The 10594-nt window shown below is 42.5% G+C and overlaps 1 long non-coding RNA gene across 1 annotated transcript; it reads right to left on the minus strand.

Moving 5' to 3' along the window:
- Positions 1-6706: 6706 nt before the first annotated feature.
- LOC124595165 lies at positions 6707-7585 on the minus strand. Its single transcript, XR_006978182.1, has 4 exons — positions 7523-7585; positions 7315-7422; positions 6935-7224; positions 6707-6847 (listed from the first exon to the last, which is right to left on the minus strand). It is a non-coding gene; the product is annotated as an uncharacterized LOC124595165 (long non-coding RNA).
- Positions 7586-10594: the final 3009 nt, after the last annotated feature.

The following is a 10594-nucleotide window of genomic DNA, read 5'->3' on the forward strand; positions in this document are numbered from 1 at the left end:
GAAATAGACCGCACACGCAATGTTGGTATTACATTAGCCCTTAAGACGTACGTTTCAGCCTCACCCTCTGATTCAAACAGTTTGGAAAATGCTGGGTGGTTCATAGCTGCAGTGGATGGGGAGGGTGGACAAAGCCGATTTACCACGTGCGTGCCACTAAAAATACTTATGGGTTATTTTGAGGATATGCAGCGAATAATTATCAACGCTAAACAGGAACTTATTTTGGTGAGAAGTGCAAGTGACGTGAATTCATTCTCTCAAACAGCTGCAGAGAATGTTCAAATCAAGATTAATAGCATATCATGGGAAATGCCTCACATCATCATTGCTGACGAGGAGCACTTGAAGCTCTTTAAAGTTATGAATGCTGGCACCTACCTACCACTAACTTTCCGATCATGGGACCTTTTTGAATTCCCAGTCCTACCTACAGCGTCCACATATACTTGGGCTATTAAATTATCAGTGCAGTTGGAAGCACCTCGATTCATCATACTCGCATTTCAAACTCAAAGGCGTGCTAATGTATCAAAGGACTCAACTGAATTTGACCACTGCAAGTTAACTAACGCCAGAGTCTACTTGAATTCAGAATACTACGTATGAGAATCTACATCTACAGTGGGACAGCAATGTATACAGTCTGGCATTTGAAATATGTGCAAGATTCCGAGCATCTTACTACGAAGGTGTTGAAAATGAAAGATACCTACTCAGCCCACAGAGTTTCAAGTAGCTAGCGCCAATAATCGTGATTGACTGTTCAAAACAGAATGAGATAATTAAATCAGGACCTGTAGATGTACGGATTGAATTTGAATCTTTAGTAAACTTCCCTGATCAGACTTCGGCATATGCTCTCGTTCTGAAGATCGTCTCGTTAACTACTGTCCGCTCACTGGTGTAGTGCAACGAGTTGTATAAATTAATACGCACTCTGCTAGCTCTAGCGTAGATCACGATGTTACCGGAAGGTGTGAAGATCGTAGCTGACGTTCAAGGATTTTACTATGATGAGTGCAGGCGTTTCATAATTAAAGACTGTGCATTGATAGCATTCACGCAAAGTGATGGAGTAATAGGAACATTTGTATCAAGAGTTGAATCGCTGAAACCATTTAAAGACGTCAAGTGCAATAAGACAGTCAGAAGCGCGATGTGCTTAACAAAATTCTATCATGGGATTATGTGGGATGACCCTGGCATCTTTTATAAACATTTGCTGCAATTGCTGAGAGTATTTGATCACAAGGAGACCATAATCTACGTTAAAGGCAATGAGAAGAGTAGCTGGCTGCGTCGAATCTACAACTATGTTGCTATCCAGAACCTGGAGTACTACGATTGTCCACCTATCCATCAACTTAGACAGCAAACGTGTGAAGAAGAAAAAAATAGTTTTGTGTCTGCATCTGAAAATGTAAAATTACTTATAAAATGGCTCACAAATAAATAAATAATTTTTTCTCCATAAGAATTATTGTTGTCTTCTTTCTGTGACACCTACTTCCATAGAAGTAAGTTTATTGGTGATACTGTGCGTGAAGCGCACTCCACTGGAGCTGTCTGAGCAGTTTATCTGCTTCCAGCTCGCCAGCGTGGCGATGAGTCAATCATTGAAAGTGACAGGATCTGAAAGAGAGACTGCTAGGGTCGGCTTCGCCAGATGCCCGCCGTTTAAAGTGACAGGACCACAAAGAGAGCGGCGGTGTCTGTTTGTGACCGGAGGACGAAGTCCAGCACACGTCATTCAGATTTCATCTCTGTCTCTAAATCAGTAAAAAACTTATCGGTCTCTCTCTGTGCCAGTGCAATGTATATGGATCATGATTGAGGGTGAAATAATAACAAACTCGGGTAATTTTTTTTACAATAAAATAATTGAATTTATTATTCAATTCAGATTTTTTTTTTAAAATGTTGTTTGCGACATATCAGTTTACAGTAAAATGATTCACTCTTTTTTTTCGCATTATCTGAGTTTACAGATACATTATTTGTCTTCATGTAAAAATATGAAAGTTCTGATCTTTGCAGATACGTGTTTTTACATTATTCATAAATATATAAGCATTGTGCAGAGATAACTAAACTAAAGCAGAGGTACAAGAACGTAATTATAGTATCTTACAAGGTAAATAATATCGCTGGTGAAGTTCCAACGGAAACACTTTTTTAACTAATGGCAAACGTATTTTTAGTTCAAGATAGTGGCTCTAAAACATTTTCCACTAGCAATTTAAATTATATTTCATTGAAGTAAGTGGCTCTAGACATTTTCCACTGCAACAATCAGGTGAACACATATTTCTCGATAAAGATTTTTTTCCACAGTCAAGTTAATATATATATATATATATATATATATATATATATATATATATATATATATATATATATATATGTGTATATATAGAATTTAATTGGTGGAACTCACATTCTTATAAAACTAGTTCTGACTGGATGGCTAGCGGCAGATGAATCCTACAGCTACTAAGATCAAAGCAGATACGAACTGCGAAAATTGTATTTTCGTCTTCTTCTATTTGATTATAAGAGTTGTAAAATTTTTATCGTGTTCAGTCATACAGCCATTGACTAGTAATAGTAGCGAAAAAATATACAAATATATATAAAGACATTTTTATAAATGAGTTTATTTTAGTTTTTTCTGTTTTTTATGATTTTTTTGTTTTTTCTTTGATTGAATAAATAATATTAACACACATGCACACTAAACACTGGCTCGCACACATTCACACACACTCAGACATACATGGAAGTACGCAAGCTGAACACACTACAAAACACTCTCATCCAGTATTTACACTATGATAAAAGGGTCATACTACTACTCTGCAGACTCACTCGCCGTCTCTCTCTCTCTCTCTCTCTCTCTCACTATCTCTCTCTCAATCAGAGTCCCCCGCCCCTTCTCTCGCTAGAAGTGAGTAGTGGGAATACGGGCGAGTTTCATTGCCGTCATCACAGATGACCCTTTTACTGTCATGAGGCGACAGACCGATTTTAAACTGCGGCACAGTGTACACCTCGTGCGCTATCGATCGAACACTAGTTTGCCGTACCGTATGCGGCGGATGCAGCTCAGCACCGCGAACACAACCACGTAGGCACTGCAAATAGTCTTCGATAGACAGAGCTCGTGATGCCATCCGTCGTACCCCCTTAGCCCGTCTCTGAGTGGGACCTTCCAATGTGCGATATGCATACATCTTGGACCGAAGACCTGCAAACTCCACAATCAGCAATCCATTCGACTCGTCTTTCATGAGACCGATAACCTGTTTTGCGTAACAATACCATACGGATTATCGGTTGCATAAGAAGACGTGTCGAATTCATTGGCTTGGTACCTAATTACTTCATATGGATTGCAGTTCTTCACCCAATACATGAAACTGTCTGTATCCATATAAAGTAAATTAGGATCTGCAAAATGAGTTTTCGCGAACTCATAATGAAAGCGGTACATGTGGAGTTTGGATAGGTCTAGTATGCACATCCCCACATAGATAGGTTTAGTAAACGCTACTGCAGTTTTAGCCATCTCCACAGCAACAAAATTCTGATTGAAAATGGTGACCCGTTTAAAATTCACTCGGGCAATGCATTTTCGTACGCCATAACGCCCATCCCATTGCGTTCTAATAAAAATTTCAGATCTGTCCCTCAAATTCTGCATAGTTTTTCCGAAAATTGAATTATTCATTAATTTATAAAAATCTTTCTCAAAGTCACATGACGCGGAAGTTCTCTGTCTCATATTCAGATCAATACACTCCTTCAACCAAGGGGACTGCTTGAAGGAGATGGCCCGGGTGATTTTAACCAACTCCATACCCAAGCTGAGGCATTGCTGGAGGTTAAGATAGTGAATGATGTACCTCTGCTCGTCCCCCAGCGTTGTCATCAGTTTCGGTGTGGAACTTCCTCGCGGAACTAGTTGCTCTGGACACAGTGGCAAATCGGCCTGCGCGTCATGCAAACTAATAGAATATTTGAGTTCTGCCTCCACAACATACCCTACATCAGAATCGGCGGTCATACCCCCCGCCCCCTTCCTGATTTTTCAACCTAATCCCTTGCATTCATCTTCGGACAGCCACGTAAACTCGCCAATGGCAGACATTGCTTCATAGCGTGTCTGTATAAGTTATTCACATCAAGATACAATAGATAACTTGAATCGAGGGATGCGTTAAACCTGTCACCCATCCGTGGGTTATTTGCTTTCGCGTGTCTATGAATACATTGTCAGAGCCCCCCACGGATCCCTCGCTCAAAGAAAAGAAGCATGTCACGATCGGTCAATAATTCGATACTGCACTTCGGGTTCTTGAGCACCGCGTCCCAAGACAACCCAGGTGCCGTGTAATAAAAGGCAGCGTCCACAGAACATGTGGTCATACATAGACTCTGAAACTTCTCGGAAACGTCTGCAAGCCAGTGCACGTCTGTGTCCATGTAAAAGACATGCGTACTCTCCTAAATTAGGAATATTGAATTCCCGCCAGACATTCACGGCATGCTCATAGTCTGCATTCGTTATCGTGTCGCCTGTGAGGTTGCTGGAGAATGCAGTTATGTCGGGTAGCCTGGTTTCATCGAGTTTGGCCATACTATTCACATACTCGTATGGAAAAACCCCTTTACTAGTCACAAGTTGAAACTTTTCCTCGTCGGGAAATGCATATCCGCCGGAGGTAGAGTTTCTGTAGTGGTGCCTGCATAAAACGTAGTGTATCGAGGAAGCGCAGCGTAATTCTTAGCGTCATTCGTTTGGAAAATGATATATACTTCTCGACGCTCTCAGGTAGGACACTGACCTGATTTTTCTCCAAACCGAAATCTGCCAAGTGCTCAACTAGAAAATGAGCATCACACCCACTTAAATTATGAAAGAAAACTAGTATGTGCCTAGGTAATAGGTACTTCAAATTGCACGCATTGTGAGCTGCGCCACGGAATTTCCCTGTAAGATGACAGTGGTCCCTATGAGGAGTTTCTGCTTTTCTGTCCATCGGCAGCCCACAAATATGACACTCGGTGGCTTTATTATAAAAATCTTCGTTCTCCTTCTATTTGGTCATTGAAACGTTGCTGCTGTACAGCTTATCAACATCCAGTGAAAATTTTTCAAGCTCAGAGAGCAACCAAATCGATGGATTATAGCCGACGTAAGATTTGTATCGGTTAAGGTTGGTGTCATATGACGATACAGTTTGGTACGCTGCCGCATAAGGTACGTGTTTTTCTGTAAACGTGATGTGGGAGGTCGTAGGATGGCCTTCACAGCGGGTCACAGGAGCAAGGAGGCACTCAAAGTCGGCGTACACAACAAACGAACATCACTCCTGGTGGTGAGCATTCCTAAACTTTATGAATTTGCTATCCTGGGTAAGCATAATAACACGTACCGCATCGTTGGAGGTACAGTCTACTAGATGCACAGCTAATGAGAAATGAGATGAGAAATAATTGAGGCACGTTAAACAAATATGTTTTACATTATGATCAGCTGATAGTTGGGATGAAAGGAGTTGGGACATGTCCTTGATCCAGACATAGTGATAATTGTCACCTTCAGAAAAGAGAAGCATATTTACATGCAGCTCTCGCTCACCGTCAGGTTTTGAGAAATGGGGGGGAACGACTACGATATGCTTGTCTTGCTCATCTGACTTGCTTTTCATCTTCTCCAGGCCATAAACGTGTACCGATATTCCGGTATTTTGCGCCCCGAATTGAGGTATGTTCTGGATCTTGACGGGGAACTGAATACCACTGAATTTATAACAGGAGTGAATATTATCACCTACATGGTATGTACTCGGACGTTCAGGATGATCTCTTCTATCGTAATTCCTCTCACAAGCCAGGCTTGACCATGCAAAACAAGCCTGGTCTTTTGTATTTTGGACATTAAGGCATGCCTGCTTATTAGCTATATCTTCAGGGAGCTTGATATAGCTGGACCCTCCATTGAATGGATCGTGGACATGAATATGGACATCCAGGTGTAGAATTCGGCTGAGTGCCTTAGGTGAGCCGTTGACTTCCACCTCGGAAAACCGGCCCAAAATGACACTCAAGGTGGATATACGAAACCACTCGGCGATCGATGTGCTCCACGTTATCACGCCATTATCCCCCCAAAGATAATGGATTCTGGTCTCTCCATCACCAGACTGATCTTTGGGGGCGGAGGGGGGGGGGGGGTTGAGATAACTCAATGCAGAGCACTGCACTGCACTTAACGGCGGGATAATGCGCATGTTGGACAACCTTGAGGAGCTCGGTTTCTAGGACAGAGAGTCACGCGTTTAAAAGTCCAACAGGATCGCGGTACCCCCCTGCCGGGTTTTCGATCCTAGTGACAGAGATATGCTCCTAGAAGGCGTCGGGAATCACCGAGTACTATAACTGCGGGATGGTGTCACCGACCTGATCTACTTCACTAAAAAGGCGGGAGGGAGAACTGCCATTAGCCACATGATCACTAATACTAGAGCTATAAATAGGTGAGGTGCACTGTACCTCACATGATGGAGGTGATGCACGTGCTGGCCGCTGTGAGGAACCAGCGGGCGTGCCCCAGTTTGAGCAGGTGGGGGCGGGGTACGTGATGGCAGCTGACACACGTGGTGGCCTGGAGGAAGTCCCAGCGGGAAGCGGTCAGGCACAGCTTCGATGGCCTTGACAGAGGCGGCAGCTTTCCGTGAGGCGACAAGGGGAGTTTTGACTGGCGATGAACATCTCCGGGGGCACTGCTGATTTGCCGATTTAGCCGGCACGCGCACAACCGCGTGCTGAGAGTCGATCTCTGTAGAGATTAAGTAAATAAGTACGTTGTATACGTACATGAATTGTAATGATCACACACGTGGTTATAAGGAGAGGGAGTAATTACCTTTTTGGCACTGACTCTAAGGCGTGAACAATTCATCAGGGCAGTCTACTGCTCCCTCAAAAATCTCATTGAGCCCATCGTCCATTAATTGTTTATAATCATCTAGAACAAACAAATAAGATATTTAAAAATTAAAATGTTAAAAAAAAGAAATAAGTATATTATTATTATGATTACTAAAGATTCGTTTTTTTTTAAATAAAACTTTCGAGTGGGCTGCTGTTGTTCTATTTGCCATTGAATGGTCTCGATCTTATGATCAACAGCTATGAGATCATCAATCGGGTTTCCTGTAACAGAACGAAATAAAAATTTTAGTTATTTTTTTCTTAAAAAAGGGTAGATAGAGTAAAAGAAGACTTAATTTTCAGTATACTCACATGAGTGGCGGTGTTCTGGAGCTGGGCGCTGAACCCAATTATGTAGGGGGCTACGTGGGACAGCCCCGAGCTCTGCTCCTATCTCGAACTGGAATTGCCTTAAGTGATCTAGAAACAAAGAAAAAATATAACAAGTACGAAATAAGAAAACAAATTTTTAAATGGTTAATATAAACGATGAACAAGCTAGAATTAAAATTATACTCACAAGGCAAGTCAGGCTGTCCGTCGAGCACAGGGGGCTGGGGCTATGGAGCCTGTTGAGCTCCAGACCGTTCCTCGCAATCGAGGATAAAATGTGCGAGGTCCACTATAACATTGAGATAGATAATTAATAAGAAGAATAGATAACATATACAGGAAAATGGATAATGAAAAAATAGAACTTATTTACTTACTTGGTAATGCCGTATCGTGGACCCTGGACCTCCGGGCTGATGAGGCCATGCTGGTAGAGGTAGTAGCTCTCTTCATCTTAACAAAACAGATACAGCACACACACATGAGAACAAACGCACAATGCGGCGGACAACTGAAGAGTGAGAAAGATTATCAGGGGGTGACTCCTTATATAAATGTGATGACTTAGTATCACATGATATTACGATGAACGAATGGCTGTTGAGAATTCTGTGGGGGTGGTGAATGAGTTCACTAGCGCCCCTAGTAGCTGATAGCGGAACTAGTCAGATGGTCCCCGGACATGGTGAAGGGTTGAGCATATATAAAATTATCGAAAAATACTCGTAATTGATCGTATTTAGAAAGGAGAGTGCATTGAGGATTTGAGATAATATAGTGTGTTAGGATGGGTGATTTATTATTAAAAGTATGTTATATAGGTGTAATTGGATGTTGATGGTGTTAAGAATGGCGCTGAAGGAAATGTTTTTAGAGATGAATATTGTTAGCTGTTTCTTTTTTCTTGGTAAAGAGAAGGTTAAGTATTTGTGAGCAGATATATTGAATTTGGAAGAGTTCTTATTTTGTGCAGATGGGGGTTTGAGTTGCGAACTTCGCGTGAGATCGACTCGCAGTAGTCGCAGTTAACTACATGTGCAAAGAGCGATGTTGTCGGCGTAGGTACTGGAAGGCGTGCTCTGCCCATGTCCTAGGTGGCGTGGATTGAACAACCGTATTCGGTTCATAGTTAGAATATGTACAGAGGAGTATGTGGGACGAGAGTATAAGGTGGAGACTGTGACGTGGGCGGCCTGGAGCTCGTGGCATGTGAGAGAGAGGCAAAGGTGACTTAGATTAGCGTCTTTGTTTGCTACAAGTGGAGTACACATTAGTACATGTTAGTGAATAAACAAGGATCGGTAAGGGGATGTAGTTGTCGGTAGAGAATTTAACTATTTCATTCGAAGTCGAGGTGGACGAAAATTGATTCGAAGTCGATGTGGACTTTGCATTTTCGAACAAAGAGGTTAATTAATTGGTCGATTTAATTAAGTAGTGATAGGCAATTTGTGTTAAATTAAATTGATTGCGCACTCGACTAGGGGCGTGTGATCGCTCATGTGTACGGTCAACGAGGTCATTAGAGACGGAGCACAAGCTCGGATTAGGGAAGGATGGAGAAGGAAATGGGCCGTGCCCTTTCTAAGGAACCATCCCGGCATTTAGGGAAATCACGGAAAACCTAAATCAGGATTGCCGGACGCGGGATTGAACCGTCGTCCTCCCGAATGCGAGTACAGTGTGCTAACCACTGCGCCACCTCGCTCAGTTCATGTGTACAGGAGTGTGTTGGTAATGGAAGGATATTGTTTGGATAATGAGAATAGGGTGATGAGTTAAGTTGGGGCCGACCACACCTGCTGATGTGGAAGTTTTCAGTCTTAAGGAAACAGCTTTTGGCGGGAAAAGCGTGGCAGTGCGTTCTTTGTCCGAGAAACACACGTGGTAGATGGTGAATGGTTGGTCTTGGCAGGTACTAACTTGTTAGGGAAAAAGAATTTTGGCGGGAAACGTGTAGACAGCATCTGTGAGCAAAACAAGTTTTTACAAGGGCAGTTGTGAGATAGATATGGACAGGGTGCAACGTGTCCTGCAGGAAGAAAATTGGCGGGACACGTGTGGCATGGCTTTCTTTCTTTCGTCGAGATGTGCAGGTTTCAACGTGCTGCTTTGGGGAGGGGGTGGACTCCCCTGCCCGGGAAAATATGTTGATGTTGTTGACGAGAACGCTGGACCGGCTGTGACGTGGGGGTATGCAGTCGCTCCCTTACCTGCAGTGACTGTGGTGGGTAGGAGTAGGTACCTCTGCTGGCGACGATTTCAACTAAACCAGTTCTTGTGTGAACATTGTGGTGAGCGCACAGGGTGCTGCTGCCATCTCCAAGATGTGTGTACTAAGTGAGATGGAGAACAAGTGACGACCGTACTTACTGAAATAAAGACTTCCATCCTCTTTTCCTGCCAATTCACAGAAGGTGACTTACGTTAGTTCAAGTGCAATTTATTATTATCTGACGCGATTTTGACATGTTAGCAGCGAAAAAAAAATATAAGTGAGTGGGAATGTGGGCTATTTCGTACATGTGATAGATTATGGTGTTGGAATTTGAAGTTGGGACAGACTTTTGTTGTGGGTGTAAAGGAAATTGTTTTCTGACTGCAGAAATCGGACATCTTGATTCTGTGTTAGTGGAGGCAGGGAAATAATAATAATAAAAATAATAATAATAATAATAATAAATGATAAATAATAAAAGAGAAGTACGGTTTTGCATTAATTATCCCATTGGAATTTGAATTTGGCGCCTATTTCTTCTCAAGGCTTAAGTTAGTGGAGGTAGCACAATTGGCCTATTTTCCCGCCAAAATCCGCCATCTTGGATGACGTCTAGCGCTGTTGCCAAGTCTACATGTCGCCATCTTGGATGACGTCATCACCGCCATCTTGAATAAATTTGGCAACCATGGAAAGTGGGGCTGCACGAAGGATGTCCCTCTACTTACATGTAATTTTGGGGCTGCACGAAGGTTGTTTCTCTACTTACATGTAATTGCTTCACATACCTTGGCAAAGAGAACGCTCACAGTGAGAAGGAATCAATTGGAGAGGACATCGTTCTGCATCTCATGGAGCCATTCGTGAGTCAGTTAAGAAATGTAATGACAAACTGCTTCTTTAAGTCTCTTCTAATTTATAGTGCTCAAGAAAAAGACAATGAACAATGTCGATGTTGTTGTGGTCCTCAGTCCTGAGACTGGTTTGATGCAGCACTCCACGCTACTCTATCCTGTGCAATCTTCTTCTTCATCTGCAAGT

This window comes from Schistocerca americana, chromosome 2 (assembly GCF_021461395.2).
Source record: "Schistocerca americana isolate TAMUIC-IGC-003095 chromosome 2, iqSchAmer2.1, whole genome shotgun sequence".
Classification (NCBI taxonomy): Eukaryota; Metazoa; Arthropoda; class Insecta; order Orthoptera; family Acrididae; genus Schistocerca; species Schistocerca americana.